This window comes from Triturus cristatus, chromosome 3_1 (genome assembly GCF_964204655.1).
Source record: "Triturus cristatus chromosome 3_1, aTriCri1.1, whole genome shotgun sequence".
In the NCBI taxonomy this organism is placed as follows: Eukaryota; Metazoa; Chordata; class Amphibia; order Caudata; family Salamandridae; genus Triturus; species Triturus cristatus.
Window position 1 is genome coordinate 781908092 of NC_140583.1, and position 19805 is coordinate 781927896.

The following is a 19805-nucleotide window of genomic DNA, read 5'->3' on the forward strand; positions in this document are numbered from 1 at the left end:
AAAGTTATATTAAACAATTGGAAAGATACAAATAAAGCTTCTTTTAAATGCTGGTTAAATTGGGTAACTCATCTCCGAGGGGCTGACACAATTGCCCTCCAAAACTCACCATGGAAACCCCCTCAGACATATGTGGGATAGTCTTGACATATACTTTTAATCACACAAGCCGCCATGAAATGTACTCTTATAGTGATGTAAATTTCAGTCTGCTCAAGCTTGATTTGTACCGAGTCTCTGCCTAAAGTCTCCTCTGAGTAATCACCTGTACTTTGTCGCTGCAGTATACAAATAGATGCTGATAGTTTGTATTTGTTTTTCGTTTTACCTCATTTTTCTTGATTTAGCATGTTTTGTAGTATTGTATTTATTTATTTTGCTTGATGCTGCATTCCTATGTTCAAGAAAGCAACCAATAAAAAACTTTTGAACATAACCACTTGCACTGTTCCTTGCCATTTTCTAATAGTGTTGTATTAGTGACCCTTGATAAATGTTTTTTTTTATTAAGACAAGTAAAAACATCGCCATTGTTTTTGCTTAATATAGTGCCATCAGCAGGGCAACTGGAATTATGCAGTTCTGTAGCTACAGGGTATTCCGCATTATTACAGATTTGCCACAAAACCCACCATCTGCTGCATAATTTGGAGATTTTAACAAAAAAAGTTGTTTCTACCTCAAACGGATCAAACATTCCTAAAGACTCAGTGACACATTTTGCTGCACAGTGGAAGGCCCTTAGCAAATGCTGATTAATGACCTTTCAGTTGACTATTGCTGTGTTTTGGTGTTAAACTGGTACTAATGCGGTGTAATCTTTGCCAGGACAGCATTAAATTATAAAAATAATGAAGTAATACTACCACAAAATGGGCCGCATTACATGGCATAATTTGTCTTTTCTTGCCATATAATTTAGTCAATCCTGCAGCATAATTTGGTTTTCCCTGGCTGCATAATTCCTGTGTCCCCGGCCATAAATCAGGAATAGCGTCACAACAGAAAGAAAATAAAACAAACCACTACTAAGATATATATCCTGCTAGTATGCACATTTTCACTAACACTTTTTGAAATGGCAAAATCCTTCACACAAAACTATTTTCATCTCTTAATTTCTGTGTCACTGGAGCTTGTGGTCTTGAAATAGTGGGGGTATCTCACGTACTCCTATTTACACTTGCACAGTAATAGCAATCTCTCCCTGTGACCTCACTTCTGTCCCCACACATTGTCATTCTACATGGAAACTGCACAATTAGACTTTGATAGCGCGGCTGCAGTCCTGTGTTATTTTTTTCATTAAGTAGAACAAAGTATTGGTTTGCCATTGTGATTGGTACCTGGGTGGGCAATTGGGCTATTTTGGGAGAGCCTGGCCCACCCTCTAGAAATGGGCCTGTACTGGTAATATTGTGGTTTGTGAACAGGAGATGAGGAACTGTAAAAGAGTGATGTGAGAACAATGCCTAGTAACCTAGTACTGTCCCTATGACAGTGGTTAATTTCCACCAAAAGTAATGAGATGTCCTACTTGGACTTATCGTTACTGGTTGGTGTGTGTTGTCTGTAGCTAGGTAAGAGCTACATATGTCAACAGTGTCTCAAAATGGGACCCTAGTCAATATAAAAGTGGTAAAGACACGACTTTGCTTTTGTGACTTTTTGTGAATTTATTCATTTTACACTTCTTGAAGGTTTGTGTCAGTAAATGCACATTCTGTGATGGTATCGGGGACAAAGGTCAGATGATGTAATTTCCCATTGTAGGAAAGTAACCATTTTTGACATGGCCACCCCCACTTTTTGCCTGGTAACTGATGTGATTTCGACTGGGTTCCTGCTAACCAGGTCCCTGGTGCCAGAGCTCTTTCCCAAAACTGTGCAATTATTTCCCCAATTGGCAAAACCTTTAGCACCCTCTGTAAGTCCCTAGATTAATGGTACAGCTGGTACCTAGGACCTGAAGTACTAAAGAGGGCCCCTAAGGGAAGCAACATAAATTGTCCCACCCTAAAGGACCCCTCACCAAGCACATACAAGGCTGCCATTGCGTATCTTGGTGCAGACAAAAGTGAAAACACAACATGTCACACATCCCTGTTTCCATGTCCCCTTACAATGCATGTAATATTTGTAAGTCATTCCTACAGCATGCCTGACAGTCATAAGGCAGGGTGCTGAATATTACAGATATGCCCCTGTGCTGGTCAGTCATATTACAGCCAGTACAAGTGGACAGGGAAGCCATTTTAAAACATGTGCTGGACACTGGGAAAACGAGTTCCCCATCAACATGATAGCTTCACTGAAAATATGGATGTTTGTTATCAAACATCTTGTATTGATAAACCCACACTAATTTCAGTGATTTATTTACCAATACATGCACCAAGAGGGTAACTTAGAGGTGCCCCCTGAAAATCTACCAGCCTCTGGTGTACTCCCCGACTGGTTTCTGTCAGCGTGCCACCTGAGACACTGTTTTAAATCTCCTAGGCCTTTGCTCTTAGGAGGCGCAAAACAAAAGTCTGCCTGGGAAGAGGGTGTAACACCCCCACCCACAGGCTGACCTGCTGATTAGCCTCCTCAGGTCGGCACGCTTCAAAGAGCTGCTGCCTTTGGAATGCAAGTCTGGCTCCCCTCACAGGAGAGAAAGCTGCCCCTCTTTGTCCAGGACCCCCTTGGCACCTGGACAGGCGGTAAAATTAGCCTGTCAGGGAGGTGTGTAACCTCCAGCCTAGTACCACCCCTAAGGTGGGCTGAACTGAGGTGGACACAATTTTTCAGACATAGCGATCTTTGTGATGGCATACTTAAGAACTCTGGGAAAGGTTTATGTCCGCTTCCCACAGGAAGTAGGGGCATTGTGACCCAAAGGGTCAGTAGCCCATTGGCTACTATCCTAAACTCCCCTAAAGCCCCTAAATTCAGTCTTTAGGGGAGCCCCTATCACCAGAGAAACAGATCCTTATGACCTAAGAAAAGAGAGGACACCAAAAAGCCGAAAAAGCAGAGAGGAGAAAATCAGCAGCTGACCTGGTACCAGCCCTGCCTGCCTATCTGTGTCCCTCAACGAAAAACTGCACCAAAGTCAACACACCCTGAAGCGGTTGACTCCAGAAACTTGGGAAGATTGCCTGCCTTTGATAAAGAACTAAGGCTCCCTGTGGGACAGCAGAACTGCTCCCTGCATCTCGCAGCAACTCCAAAAGAATTGACTCTGAGGCCTCCGGAACCGCCAAAACCTGACACCTGAAGCCACCACTGCACTCTTCTCTACAAGCCCGAGTGAAAGTGGGCCAATGGTGTCATCAAGGTCCCCCAGCCCTCCAGAACCCGAGTCCATTGTGATTTAGTCTTTCATGGGCGCTCCGATGTCGCCTGCAGCCTCGACACGCAGGCCCCCTCTACAGCGACTGCTCCAGTAAGGTAAAACCCGACACCTAAGGAGACCTCTGCATTTATTGCCCAAGAGGACCAAAAGTGTCCCTATGTCTGCAAGCTTTGTGAGGCCTGAGCCCCCCTAGTGGTTCAGCTCGACTGGCCTCCTAGCCAGAGCCTGCGGCCTCTTTTCGCAGAGACCGATCTCCATAGAATATTATTGGGCTACCAACGCTGTTTTGCACCCTGTATCCGTCCTCCCTCGTGCCGCTGGTGGTGTACTGTTGGTGCTGTCTCGGACCTTGCCCGCCACTCACCTTAACTTGTGGAGATTGTTCCCGCAGGTCGCTATGCTATACCTGTTTGCAGAATTTGTTCTTCTTTTCCTAGGATAACATTGTAGTACTCAAAAATTGCACTGGCCACTTTTTGAACTGAAAAGAATTTATATTTAAAAATGTACTTACCTGAACGATTTCTCTCTGATGCCTAAACATATATAAAGATCCTTGCTAATTTTATAAATTGGTGTTCATCTCCTTTTTGAGTCGCGTGTGTCATTTATTGATCAATATGCGTATTTGCAGATGTTGCACTCCTCTCGGTTAAGCCTAAGGCTTCTCGACCACACTACTCTTAATAGAGTTCTTTGGGATTGCTAGAGCAAGCTCCTGTCCACCTATAAGGGAACCACGGGACTCTTTACACTTTGTAACAGATTATTGATATATCATTTGAAGAGCCAGCTTCCCACACCCATAATGTCACCAGGGACAAACGTCAAGGGAAATGACATCCTGTGATGTCATTGGAGAGTCAAAGAGTGCAAGATGATGTCACTTCTGCTACCGCTGATGTTTTTATGAATTGTAAGTCTATGATTCAGAGGGCTTAATACACTGTGGAAGTGGTCCGAAGCAAAGCTACACAGGACAAAAATTACAAGTGGGTTAAACAACATCTTATAAGGCCCATAAGTATATAAATGTTTATGAAAGGAAGGACATGATGGACACATCCCTCTCCATCGCTATGTTCACATAAGTTATATTGTGGTAGCTCACATGATTGCTTACCACAAAATATCAGCACACCCCCATGCAATGCGGGAAATGAGGAAACGAACCCTGCAGATAGCTCTGGCGCTTTACGTGCGCCAGCGCTATCTGTATTACAGAAGGGGTCGCACAAGCATCTGCGGGCCTTCTGTAATACCAAAGTGCCCCGGGGGCATGCCGGGGGCACTTTATATAATAGGGCCCCTGATGTTTCAGGTACTGTAGGCAGTGCAGGCGTTCACCGTAACTTCGTGGGACCACCGCTGCCCCTGCCCTTTGCGTCTCCCTTTGCACTGAAACATTCTTCTTGCTGTCATCCTGTGATCTTATGCAACGAGTTGGTGGTCAGCTGCAAAATCTAATTACATGCATCCGAAATAACATGAAAAACAATCTCAAAGTGTGGCACGAAACAATACACAACAGATGCAAAGCAATTTATAGATTCACCTAAGCATGGCGGAAAATACAGTGGGGCTTATTTACAAGTCCCTTGCGCCACCCGTGCGTCACTTTTCCCATGTTAAAAATGACGCAAAAGTGGCGCAAGAGGCTTGTAAATAAGCCCCCTTGTCAGTTACTTAAGTTGACCCCGCACAGAGGCCTGCACGCATATTTTAATATATGTGTATGAATTTTTATCTGTACAGCCTTACCCTGCGTAGACGTTGTGTCGCAGTGACACTCTGTGGCCATGCGAGGAATTGCAACAAGCCCTGATAGAGAAGTTCTGAATTCTGATGAATTTTTCTCATACACTTAAAGCCAGATGATTTACACGTTTCATTTATTGTCCTCTCTCTCTCTCTCACCTGTTGAAGCAGGTAGGCATTCCAAAGGGCCCAGGCCGGTCTCCGTTCTTATACACGTGATTACTCCACCGAGTCTGTCACAAGCTTTTCTGAATTGTGCTTCTGAATTGTTGCCCCACCATTCCCGCTAGATGGTTTCACGCTTTCTGTCAAAAGTATCTTACCGTGTTACAGCCAAAACATAGTGCTACAGCTAAAACATAGTGCTACCCTTACACCTCACGAGGAGCCCCTACTCTGGAGCTAAACCTCTGCGGGAACGTCAGCCTCTTCTACCAAGCCACGAGGCATCTCGCACGTGCACTCTTCTTCCAAACAGTGTCTCACAGGTGCACTCGCTGAATTGTGTTTTTATACATTAGTGTCAGCTCAAGGATTTTGGGGGCCCCGTGTAGTAATACTTTGGAGGCCCTGGTCTGGAAATGCGTTGCATTTTATTACTCACATTCTGCTGACAATATTGAATACATTAAAGGTGGAGATGGAGAAATAGACAGATGTGAGATAACAATAACGCTCATTTTCCCAGCAGCCCATTGGAAGATGGGGGCCCTGGGCAACTGGCTAATTTGCCCATGCCTTAAAACATCTCTGTCATACATAGCTTAGCACGGCCCAAACGAGGCCTCGTGAGTTTTGGAGCCTTGTACAGCAGTAGAACACGACAACTAAGGCTTATATACAAAAGGCATATCATCATCACCATCAATAAATCTTTATTCGGCTGCAAATCAACCATAAAAGATTACATAATAAAAACATTTCATACAATTAATATACTCAAAAAAATGATAAAATATTGTTTAAAGCAAAATAAAATCATTTGCCCACCATGTTCCGAAGGCACATCACAGTGGAAATATATTTATAAATCATTAGGCAAATAAATTCATCTTTCAAGAGGAGCAAATATTGTAACGCAGCCCTGCACTTTCTTTTTTTTATTTTTTTATTTTTTATTATCAGCTTGAAAGCACAAACAATTCATATAATCTTATTGAGAAGCATTAGCATCTGTTACATAAATTACAGTCATGTATTCCCCAATGTTTAACAGTTCACAAAAAGCAAAAGAACAAACCATTGATTGTTAGGTTAACAGTATTACTAAGTATAGAGCAAAGTCAACTTAGATTGATATGAGCAATTGTAAGCAACTTAACTTTCCAGCCATTGTGTAAATGGGGCCCATATTTGTGTGCCCCTTTCCCATCTTCTCCTGCCCCCCCTTGAAAAAACAGCTGACTCCAACCTATGAAGGGCTAAGATCCTTGCTCTCAAGTTCATAAAGGTTGGGGCAGCAGAATTTATCCATTCCGCTGTAATGCATAATCTTATTTGCGACATTGCAATATATATTAAGGCAGTGATATGGCTCGTTCTATACAGTGATATATCAGTTTCACAGCCGATTATAACTAACTCAGCTGATAAGACCAAGGGGATTTTAAGGCTGTCAGTAATAAATGTTTGAACATCTTGAAGAAATTGGGCCAATTTAGGACAGGAAAAGAACATGTGAACATCATCAGCCGCTATTATGCCACATCTAGGACAAGTGTGGCCACCCCTGCCACCCCACTTATATATTTTGGCCGGGGTGTAATATAGGTCGTATAAAGCCATATAACTTTGGGAGCGCAGGCTCCCAGAGGTTAGAGCCTTAGCAGAGAGTTCTAAAGCCTGAGCTATATCAATATCCGGCTTGCAGAATTTGGCTTCCAGTTTAGCTTTAGATTTCAATATGTCATCTGGAAGAACTGAAAGTAAAGTTCTGTATATTGGTCCAATTCGTGAGTTTTTAAAAATTAAATCCATAAGTGTGTTCCTACAAAATATCGTTGGGGTATTAAATAAAAGTTTAGAAAGGCAACTACGAACCTGCAGGTATTTGAAAAAATGATGGGTATCTAATGTAAACTTTTCTTTTAAAAAGAGGAAAGTGGCCATATTCCCTTCATGTGCCAAATCCCCTACTATCTTAATACCTTGGGCCTGCCATCTTATTGTGACGTTATCTTGGAAAATTGAAGGGAGCAGTCTGGCTGCTGACAGGGGGGTATAGAAGTTAATGTTAGCAATTGGCCATCTACGTCGAACCTTCCTCCATATGGAGTACATGGAGATAATAACTTTGAACTTGGTCTTTTTATAGTAACTGGGTTCGAGTATTGATGTTAGTGTCCCCTTAGCAGCATATCCGAGCCCAATCTCAAAAATAGATGGTGACCTACATAGTGGAAGACTTGCTCTATCCCCAAACAGTGGAGGGGCAAGATATTAAATAAATGCTGACCAGCTGTATAAGAGCAAATTGGGAACAGACCACCCCCCTCTTTCGAGTGGTAGCTGCATCCATTTTGCGGCCCTGCGTGACTGGCGATAGCCCCATAAAAAGCTGTTGCAGCATCTTTCTGCGCGGGTAAGGCTGGACTGAGCAAATTCCAAAGGAATAGTCCTAAATACATACAGAAATTTCGGGAGTATCAGCATCTTTAGGACGTTGCGCCTGCCAAACAAAGACAAATGCAACTTATCTAATCTACGTAAGGTAAGATTAACTTTGTCAATAATAGGTAAGATGTTCTTATCGGGCAAACTATTAATTGCAGCTGTTATTTCTATCCCTAGATAACGAGCACTGTGAACCACCGGTGCAGTAGAGGAGCCCATTGCCGCCGTTTGCACTACCTGGGTTTTCTGAACGTTAAGTTTATAACCCGAGTACTGACCGTAGTGTTTAGCTGCCGCTATTATTGCTGGGAATGAGGTGGAAACATCTGAAGTAACCACTATAATGTCATCTGCATATGCCAAAGCTTTAAAATCAACTGTATGGTTCTTAACAGAGACTATGTTTGGGGAAAGTTCGAGTTTGCTCAAAAATGGGTCTATATATAGGGCAAACAGGAGGGGGGAGCACGGACAACCTTGTCGAGTACCCCTACTGATTGCAAAAGAACTTGAGCCCTTTCCAGATATAGATATGGTTGCGCGAGGTGTTATATATAGAGACTGCAGAGCATGAATACAATTGAGACAGACCCCTTTCCAGTGTAGGACCCGCCAAAGAAACCCCCAGGCAACCCTGTCGAACGCCTTTTCGGCGTCCAGCAGGATTGCCCCAAGAGGGGAGCCCGAGGCCTGGGCCCAGTCTAAGAGTGCAATAACATGGCGGACATGGTCCGTCGTGTCCCTGCCGGGAATAAATCCATGTTGCCGAATGGAAACTAATGGCGTTATCACCCGTGCCAGCCTTGTTGCCAAAATGTTTGCATATATTTTATTGTCGGTGTTGATTAATGATATCGGACGAAATGAAGAGGGGTCCAGCTCTGGTTTGTCCTTCTTCTTAAAAAGAATTATAGTTGTGTTGCACCAAGAATCTGGTATATGGCCTAGTTGTGCCTCTCTTAGTATTTTCAAGAAATCCTCGCGGATCTCAAGCCGGAATATCTTGTAAAATTCCAACGGAATCCCATCCGGTCCTGCAGCTTTGCCATTTGCCAATGAATTCAGTGCGGTTTCCACCTCAATCCATTCTATAGGTGCCGCCAGAATAATGTTCTGTTGATCTGTAACTCTAAGAGTGTTAAGATCTGATAGAAAGGTGATAATGTCATGATCTATGTCTCGGTCCATAATTTCTTCTGTATATAGAGATTTGTAAAACTCAAGAAAAACAGATGAGACAGATTCTGGACTATCCTGAATATTGCCGTAACCATCCTGTATCTTAGTGATGCGATTAGCCGTAGCTCGTTGCTGCAGTCGTTTGGCCAGGACCTTACCCGACTGTTCACCAAACTCAAACATCATTGAGCGGTACTGAAAGTATTTAGCTGCAAGGTCCTGTCCAAAGAACTCAAGCAAAGAGGATCTAATAATGGCTACCTGATTTTGACTATAGGATAGATCACGATCTTCCCTAATCGCATTGACAAGCTGAATTTCTGCAGAGCATAGAGCTTCTAACCTGATCTTTATTTGATCTTGAACTTTTTTTTGATGAAAGAATGAAAAGCTCTTAGTTTCACCGCGAATTGCAGCCTTCAATGTGTCCCAGACAATTTTACTAGAGGCTGAGTCCCTATTAATATTTAAGAATTCGTGCAACCAGGGCCTCATATGGTCTAAATATGCCTGATCTGTCAAGAGCTTTCTCTTAAAGGTCCACACTTTAATAGGTTTAACAATTCCATTCAAAGTAAGGGTGATAACCACCGGATTGTGGTCTGAGATAATACGGGGTAAGATTGAAATTGAAGTATGATCTTGATACTGATCAGAGAGAAAGAAATAATCCAACCGCACCATTTTCCTATGTGGAGCAGAAAAAAAGGTGTAGCCGTCTAGGTTTTTAAAATGGTGGTGCCAAAGGTCAGTCAAGGAATGTTCCTGAACTAATGCTTGTAATGACCTAAACACTCTCGGTTTCTTACCTAAATAGTTTCCCTGACTATCACAGATATTAAAATCCGCTGCAAGATTTATATTAAAGTCACCACATAGGCATAGGGGATGTGGCCACAAGGCTAACTCAACATTTAAGTAGTCTAAGACTTCCGGGTCATCAAAGTTAGAGCTATAGACTGAGCAAATAGTAAATGAAATGCCACTAATTAGTAGCTCGGCAATAACCCAGCGCCCCCCATTATCCTGTAATGTTCTAACGCAGGATCCCACCCCGCGCTTCAATAAAATAGCCACGCCTCTTGTCATCGAGGATTGTCGAGAACAGCCAATCAGATCAAAACCTGGAATTTTAAACAGTCACGACTGTTCCAGGGCACGTGGGTTTCCTGTAAACATATTACTTCTAGGTGCAATTGATGGACAATATTTGAAAATAAAGCTCTTTTCTTGCCATTATTGAGGCCACAAATATTCCAAGATACTATTCGTATTCTAGCCAACACCATTTTGACAAATAACTATATAGCCTACCATCATGACTGTGGTAACAAAGATTAACATACTGTAGACCCAAAGTATTTTGTTTGTTTTTCCAAGCTTCTTTTTTTCTTTCCCCCCCCCGTACCTCCCCCCCATCACCCTCCCCAGTGCCTCCCCAACCCTCAACCCTACCTCCCCAACCACCCTGAAAACACCCTCCCAGCACCCATAGATCCCCCCCATACTGGGCCGTAGGACCGAGGTCCATTTGATGGAGAAGCCGGTATAGGCCGTGAGGCCCCCCCCTCCAGATGTTGCCGCTAACTACTCAATGATTAAGAAAGCAGAAAAAAACAGCAAGATAAGAAACTTAAATACTAGATCATTACACCCAATATAATGCATTAGCTTCAATCGTAAGCATCAAACATTAAGGATCAAGCACATACACCCACACCTTCCAGTATGCCGCATCTAGTAACTTTATGATCTAATTATCGTTACTACTAGATTGAATCTAAAAAAGATCTGGCCAGCACTTCTGATTCAAAATATTTTGTATGAGCTTGATAAATAACCTTAAGTTTGGCGGGGAAAAGCAAAAATACCTGTGCTCCTTTCACTTGAAACGGAGCAATAAGCTGACGGAGCTGCCACCTCCGTTCTACTGTGGCTGGACAAAAATCAGGGCGTACAAAAAACTGACATCCCTTCGCTGATCTTTGTCTGTCAGGTCTAGCTAGGTCAAAAATCCTCTCTCTAGCTAAGAAATTATGCAGACATATCAAAATGGCACGGGGTCTGTCCGATGTTTGGCCTGAACTTTTCTTCGGCTTGAAGGGAAAACGATGAGCGCGTTGGATCTCTACAGACCAGTCCCACTCTTTAACCTCCGGGAATGCCTCAGTAAATAGTTCAATCACAAATTGACGGGTGTCCGCGCCCTCTTTGCCCTCAGGGACCCCAAAACTCTTAAGTTGTTTCTTCGGGCGCGAATTTCGATATCAGTCAGCTTCCATTGGATATCGTCCCGTTGGGATCGGATTGTATCGAGGGTAGATTTTTGGGTTACTAAGTCATCTTCAATTGAGGAGATTCGAGTCTCAGCCTCGGTAACTCTAGCAGCAATGTCTGCGCATGATTTGATCACTCTTCGTAGCGAGTTTTGGACCCTGCGACATGCCCCTTGTGCCCTTTCGCTCTCTTGTCTGGTTTCCTCGCGATGTGCCATAATCGTTTGGTAAATTATTGAGAGAGACATCTCACCAGGTGGAGGGTGTAAATTATTATCAGAATTAGAACCCGGGCCCTGAATAGCGAGGTCTTGGGCGTTAGATTGATCCTTCGGCTGCCCTGAGAATGAGTAATCCCATGCCAAAGAACCTGTGTTGCTGCCAAACTCTTGCGGCCCCTTGCGTACTGTGGAGGGGACCCTTATTATATCAGCAGGATTCAGGACTTCATTGAGACGCCAGTCTCCTGATAGACTGTCCTCATCATCGGTCCAACCTTTGTCCACTGCATCATCAGCAACTGAGGATCCTGTGTGGTCGGATAATGAGTAGAAATTATCACCATCCGTATCAGCCTCTTTATTTGAAACCTTAGAGGATATAGTGGCGCTCTGTTGAGCTATAGGGGGCAAATGCACAGGCGTCAAAAGTGCGGTTGCTGATGAATCTGCAGAGACTACATCTCCCAGCATGCCACTGGGCTGTGGAGTTACTCCAGGCAGAGCTTGAGCACTTGTGAGGTCCCCTCCCGCATTCTCAGAATTATTCCCTGTAACCATCTGAGACAAAAGATTTGTAGGGCTTCCATTGTTGCTGCCTTCGCTAGGAGACAAAGATTCACCCATTGAAGAAGAAACGGAAGGAACAATGTGATCCTTACCAGATTGTCCCGTTGCAGCCGGTGGAATCTCCACATCAGCAGAGCCCGGCGGCGTTTCCCGAGAGACAGCTTGTCGAGGTTTGAACATCGCAGGGACCGGAGGTAAGCCTGCATTCGGAGGCCTGGCGGCTACGCCGTCCGAGCGCTTGCTCTTTGGGAGCGGAGAAGTTTGCTTTGTATGCAGTGCGGGTAGTAGGGATGCTGTGGCTTTTGCAGCTTTTGAGGGGTTTTTATTTTTTGGCGGCATCGTAGCAATACAGCCCCCCATACTGGTACCAGATTTATGTTGCTGGAAGCGCCGGATCCGTTGAAGGGGTTTGTTAGTGCGTTCCAACGCCGTTAAGCTATGCCGCAAAAAGAGGTGAGCCGAAAGTGTGCGATATAATGCGGTTCTGGAAAACAGCCACCGAATCATCTCAAACTCCCGCTGCTGTACGTCCCGGGAGGATGTGATTGCATCGCAGCACAGTAGGTCCTAGCGGTTCATCCGGAGAGGGTACTAATACCGGCTCACTCGGCCATGGTGACGGCCGCCATCTTCGCCCTGCACTTTCTTATATTTAAAAATCTTAACAGTGGTTTTAAAAAAGCACGTCTAGGAATAGTAGAGAGTCCACAGAAAAACATGAAATGTAAAGTGTCTGTGCTGATTCTGAGTCATAAGGACACAAATCCAATTTTGTGTTACAATGTGCATCTCGCGGATAGGAAACCAATAAGTGGACAATACCCATCCTGAATCTTATAAGATAAAACATCTTAGCGTGATTAAAAAAAAAGAGAGATAGGGTTCAGTACCTAAAGAACAACGCAGCAATGAGTATTCGACAACTCTTTTCTTGCTATATTCTGCACGATCTCTGAGTTCATAGCTATATGTCATAAACATTCTTTTCAATTTGACTCTTGGAATTTTGACTATATTACCAGGAGTGTCAATACAGTCTGGTAGCCCCAACTTCCCTAGCAGCTCGTGTATATACATAATCCAGGGAATTTTCTTGACACAGTCCAGTTTCAAACAATCAGTGATTATAGCATGATTTAGGACAGTCTCTTCTTTCACCCAAATACTACGCCATAACAGAAGTGGTGATAACTGAAGACGAAAAGATAGCGGGGTTACACCTAATTCATTATGACAAATAGTAACGGCAGTACTTTTAGGAACTGTTAACAACCGTTTCAAAAAGATATTTTCAACTCTCTGTAGACCAGCAATGTTACAAACCCCCCAGATACCAGCGCCATACATAGTGATGGCGCACATGCGAGCCTTATATATGTTTGTAATGATTTTTATAGTTTTTTTTGTGAACCTAAACAGAGCCTCAATGTTACGATTAAAACCTCCAATTCTTGCCTCCACTAAGTGGGACCATGTATTTTTTTGATTAAAAAGAATGCCCAAGTAGGAAAAATTGGGTACACAAAGTAATTTTTCATTATTAATAAAAACATGTTTTTGTGCTCATGGGAGGTTTGCCCACCACCATAACATGGGATTTAGCAACATTTGTTTTCAGTCCAAGATCACTCATAAAACCATTAAAACTAGTTAAAAGCCTCTGCAGCCCTACCCCTGTTCTAGACATTAAAACACAATCATCGGCATATAGAAGTGCTGAAAGGGGTCTACAGCCTATCTGAGGTACATCCATATTCCCATTGAGCAAATTACTCTCCAGGTCGTTGATGTAGAGGCAGAATAAAAAAGGGGCGAGGACACAACCTTGACGGACTACGCGATCCATCTTTAGTGGGGCAGTGAGCTCGCCGTTGACACCATACCGCACTCTACCCATTACACCCTGGTGCATTGCTGCCAAGAAGTGGAGAATCGATGGTTCTATACCCATAGAGAGCATCTTCTCCCAGAGTCTTCCCTTCTGCACTCAGTCAAAGGCAGACGTCAGGTCCATGAATCCCAAATAAAGGGTTTCTGGCCTGGCTAAGGTGTACCTGGCGATGACCAGGTGCAGATTCAGACACTGTACAACAGTGCCAAGGTCTCTCCTGAACCCATATTGAACATCTGAGATTTCCCCATCTCATCTGCCCAAGTCTCTAGCCTCTCTAATATTACCCGTCCCATGATTTTACATGTACAATCAATCAGTGATGTGGGGCGGTAACATTTGGGGTCCGATCTATTACCCTTTTTGAAGATAGGGACTATTATCACTGTTCTCCAGGATTCTGGGGGACCATGGGCCGAATAACATCTCAGTAAATTGGTCAGGAGAGGCAGCCAGAGGGGAATATTGGCTAAAACAAATCTGCTGGCATGCCATCAGGTCCAGAGGCCTTATTCTTGACTGTCTGGGATAAGGCTCTCTCCACCTCTTCCAATGACGGCGGTGCCAGAGTAATACTCCCAGATTGATAAGTAAGCCTCACATCAGAATTATTACAACTCCGTTACAGGCCAGAAAAATGGTCTACCCAATCCTCAGGCATAATTGTTTTGTTGATTTTATCATTGGTAGAACCATTAAAGTAATCTTGATTTACGGTACGCCAAAAAAGTCTGAAAACTCTATTTTGACATGCCACGTGAAGCTGACCCCAAGCTTCTTGCCTAAGCTCGGTCTTACGTTTCTCCAATGCATGTTTGTAATTATGGCGTAAATTTTTTATCTTGACAGTATCTCGGGGTTTTTCTTTTAAGACTTTAATTAATTTACTGTGATGAAAGGTGCAATTACTGTTGAACCACCGTTTATTATTCTGTGGTCTTGCACCTTGCTTCCTGATTAATATAACATTCGTGGTCTCAATTATTGACATAAATGATGTTGCAATGGTCTCTTAAATTGACTTCTATGATCTGCTTAAGGACGCGGTCAGGATTTATAGCCGACCATTTCCTAAGTAACCCCTTATTTGTAACAAGATTCAAAGGGGGTATTCTAACAAGATCATAGTTATCATCTATTATGTTTACCAAATCTAGTGAAAGGGGATAATGACCACTTAGTCCATTTTTGTGTACATTAAAGATAACAGAATGCAAGCTAAAATAATCCGATAAGACAATAAAATCAATCAGAGTGCCCTGGCCTCTTCCTACATATGTTGCAAGTCAGGGCCCACGTTTTCTAGGAGATCAATAGCCATATAGAGAGAATATTTTAACAAAAGGGAGTTAAATATATTCCCACACGGGTTATGATCAAAATGGTGACCACCGTCACTGTCCCCATTAAATAAATGGCATAGAGAGCATTTAGAAAAGGGGCATATCTTACAGTTGAAGTCACCTCCCCAGAGTAAAACACAATCCATAGTTATCTCCTCAATATGCCTAGATAATGTGAATTCCAATTCTTGGGCAATACAGGTATCTAACATATTAAAATTAGTATGGTAAAAATTTACGACAACCAGAGTCAGATTTTTTTTATATAAAATATTGATGATTTAAAAGTGCTGGGACTCCAGGCAAATTTTTCCCAGTTTCCTATTTAAGGTGGTTGAGACCAGGGTTAGAAGCCCTCCTTTATTGTGTCCTCCTAGGGATACAAAAGGCTTATATTTACATGGTGCCTCAAGGACACAAGAGTGCAGTGTTTGAGCACAGTAAAATTTAGTACATAAGCACAGCTCCGCGATAACTGTACAATACACATACAGCACTATACGACAGGGTAGCTGTTTCCACAGCGACGAAAGGGGGCATAAATACATTAATCAGCAAAAAGTGCATTTAAAAGGAAATCAGTCAAGTGTTCGGAAATAGGTGCACAATATTTCTTTGCAATAATCATAATGTAACAAAGACAGACTGTTTAAATATTTTCTTAGTAAAAGGAGGAATTGTAAACAACATGCAGGGTTTTGAGACCTTGTGGGACCTCTATATAGGGTGGGAAACTATAGGTGCAGGTGGTCGAACTCTCAGAGTAAAACTGGTTGTGAGTTAGTGTGAGTAATTGGATTGTTGGTTGAGGGTGGGTGTAACTCATTCTCAAGTATCAGTCACAATCCTTGTCAGGGTGAACCACAAAAGTCACTAAGTTAACCTGTGCTTAACCCTCTGGTAGCTTGGCACAAAATCAGTCACAACACAAGAAAAATCCAACAAAAACAAAACAAACAAAAGCAGACACAACACAAGAAAAATCCCACACCAATTTATAAAAATAGAGTAAAATATAATACATTTTTTGACCCCAAAAAAACGAAATCCAATCAGTAGAACCAGAGATACACAATTTCAAAGATTTAAAATATGCTTAGCACCCAAAAGCACTCGGGAATTTCTGATTGTGCAAGACTGGGTGAAGGTCACAAGTGCAGCAGGACTGTGCCGCAGCACAGGCCAGTTAGAAGGACCAGGTTAGGCCTGCTAAAAATGTTACCTTCTAAATCCAGCATGAAGAGTTCCATTCACAGTGGTAGGGTTTTATTTTAATTTTAATTTTTTATTTATTTAATGCAATTTTATATAGCGCGAACATTACCCGAAGGTGTCAGAGAGCTTTACAACAGAACCAGTTGCGTTACATAAGGACTTTAGATTATATGAGTTACATAAGAGATATAAAACAGGAAAAAAATTGCAAATGTACAAGTGGAGCGAAAGGAGGGAAAAATTGCAAATGTACACGTGAAGTCACTCAAGGAAGAGATACAAACAGATCAACTCTAAAATCCTATAGGAATGGTAGTAAGTACAAAGGTCTACTACATATACCAGTGGTTAGAGTGCTTTACAAAAGGACCAGTTACATTACATAAGTACATGAGTTACATAAAAGATACAGACAGAACAACTCTAAAATCGCAGAAAAACAGTAGTCAGTACATACGCCTACTACAGATACTAGAGGTTTGTGTTGCATATATACAAGTTGAAGATTCACTCAAGGAGAAGAAACAAACAGAAGAAACTCTAAAATGATTTAAGAACAGTAATAAGTAAATACGTCTACTACAGATTCTAGTGGTTAGAATTACATATATACAAGTTGCAAAACACTCAAGATTACATTTAAAAAGCGATTAGGGTTGGACAATTATATATTACAAATTTACAGAGCATGTCATTTACAAGAGTATCAGCGACAAACAAGTAAGAAAAGCAGATAGGGACAGGAAAGAGAGAGAGAGAAAACGGAAATGGGACCAGTAGTATAAACAATAGTCACGAACAGGGAGCAGATCCATGGAGAAGGAGGACGATCGATAAGTCACCCAGCTGGAGACCAGTGGGATGGAGGAACAGACCACGTTCTCAAGATGGCGGACCAAGGACAAGAGCGACAACAGGAGATGGTCCCAAAATGGAGGGGGCGCACACGAGTCCCAGTCCAAGAGTTAGGAGGGCCAAGTCCGAAGAAAACCAGGGAGTCGACCCAACGGAGGAGGACCAAGAAGGGGAAAGGAGTCAGACAGTCAAAGGGGGGGGGGGGGGTTCAGGCAGTCTCCGAAGCACAGCTGTGCCATCCATGTGCACAGGACCCGGGCAGCGGGGGCAACAATGTCCGATCCATTCTCCCAGGTCGAAGGGAGATCGACACAGGCTCCAGGGCAACAGTCCAGAGAACGGGACGCCGCAGAATCCAAATCAGAGGGGGCGTGTCACCGGCAGGGGTCCATGAAGAACAGAGAGTTTGCTGCGATTGGACGTTTCTGTAGTGCGAAGAGCAGGCAGGGTGCTGTGGATGGTCATTGCTGGGTTTTTGATGCTGTAGCGTGAAGTGCAGATCTTGCTTTGCCAGTCGTGGCTGCCGGTTGCAAAAATGCGAAGAGTCAGGTTCCCAGGGAGCTTCAAGTTGGCAGTCGGCACGGGTGGAAATATCTTGGCACGACCGGGACCATTGTTGGTTGCGAAGAGCTCAAACCTTCAGGATTTCTCCTTTTCAAGAAGCTCAACTGATGCCACCATTGGTGTGGCATCAGTTGAGCGACACCTAAAGGAAAAGGAGAAATGAGGGGCACCTACTGGGGATCAGGAACTTACTCCAGGAGAGGCCAGGAGGGTTCAGGCAGGTCAAATTGCAGGTCCAGTGCAGCAGGCAGTGCTTAATTTGAGCCGGTGCTTTCTGGTGCTCTGCACCGGCACCTTATTGTCAGCACCGGGGCTATGACATTCTGCCACATGGTGGCGCTGTCCTGCTAATTTCAGTATGAACACAACTACAGCGGTTTATTTATTCAATTTGCATTAATAATGACTAATATCTGCCTCCCAAGCCATTCTTCTGGCTTTGGGGGCCTGGAATAGTCTGACTTGTCACACTTGTAGGAGTGTGCAGGTTAGTAGCTGTGTATGTACTGTCATTGGCAGCGCTGGAATGTGAGGTGCAAGCTGCAGTGGCCTCCCAACGAGAGCCACATCTTTTATCCCTTTACAAATTAAGCACTGGCAGCAGGCCAGCTGGGCAGTTGCAGGGAGACCTTTGGAGCTTGTTGTGTCCCTGTAGCTCAGAACAGGAGGTCAGTCAGATGACCTTTGGAGTCACTTCAGCCTGGGATGAAGGGTGTAGGTACAGTCTCCCTTTTCAGACACCAGGGTATGCCTTAAGCAGTAGGATAGTCCTTTGGCAGGAGTGCAGTCCTTCTTCTATAGTATCCAATGGTCGTGGTGTGTCCTGAAGAGGGGGTCCTTTGAGGGTCCCCTTTTTGTACCTGGTGCCCACTTTCAAGTGGAAGAAACTGCTGTAGTTTTTCCCTTGCAGAAGTGTCTGGAATTTCCAGGCTTCCCTGCCCATGTCGCAGTCAGGGGACACAATAAGCTAGTGTGAAGTTGTTTGTGTGTTAGCTAGCCAGTGCCTTTTGCAGTGCAAGTATGGTAGGTGACAGCTCCGCCCCCCTCAGGCCAGGATTGCCCATCCTGCCAACATCCAGACCCTCCATTGGGATACTGTCTGGGAGGAATCCACAAAAACGAACTTCCAACAACACCTGGAACAGGCTGCAGACATCACATAGGATAAGAAAATGGCAACACTCAAAAAGTGGCATTTTCAGAATTGTGACTTAAAATCCGACTTTACCATTAAAGAGGGTTTTCAATTACAATTCCCCAGACCCCAAACATGATATTACTACCTGCTCCCACACTTATTAACCTGTTGTTATCTTATGGAAGAGGTAGGCCTTGCAATAGTGAAAAACTAATTTGAGGGTTTTTCACTGCCAGGACATGTAAAAATTCAAAGTACATGTTCAACATTTCGATACAATGGAATCTACTCTAAGAGCCATTTAGGGACAACCCTAGGGGTGACATATGTATTAAAAAGGAAGGTTTAGGCCTGGTAAAAGGTTTATTTTGGCAGGTCAAAATGGCAGGTTAAAATAGCACACACAGGCTGCAATGGAAGGCCTATGGCATGTTTTAAAAGGCTACTTAAGTGGGTGGCACAATCAGTGCTGTAGGCCTTCTAGTATCATTTAACTTACAGGCCCTGAGTACCAGTAGTAGCACTTTACTTGGAACTTAAAAATTAATTAAATGTGCCAATTGGGTGCAAGCCAATTTCACTATGGCTCTAATGAATTGACTGTGAAGTCAAGTAGATCCTGCACTCCCTTATATGTTTAGGTAGGTGGAATGAGTAAGTTATCCTCTGCTTAAAAAAATGCTTAATCTCTCCTTGTGGACCAGCATAGTGCAATCTGCTTGGAAACATGCAGTTCTAAAACCATTATTAAAAAACCCCACTCTGGACTTCTTAAAAGCAGAAAGCTACTGGGCAATATCCCTGCTGTTTAACGTGGGCAAGGTACTGGAAAAACATTTTAATCA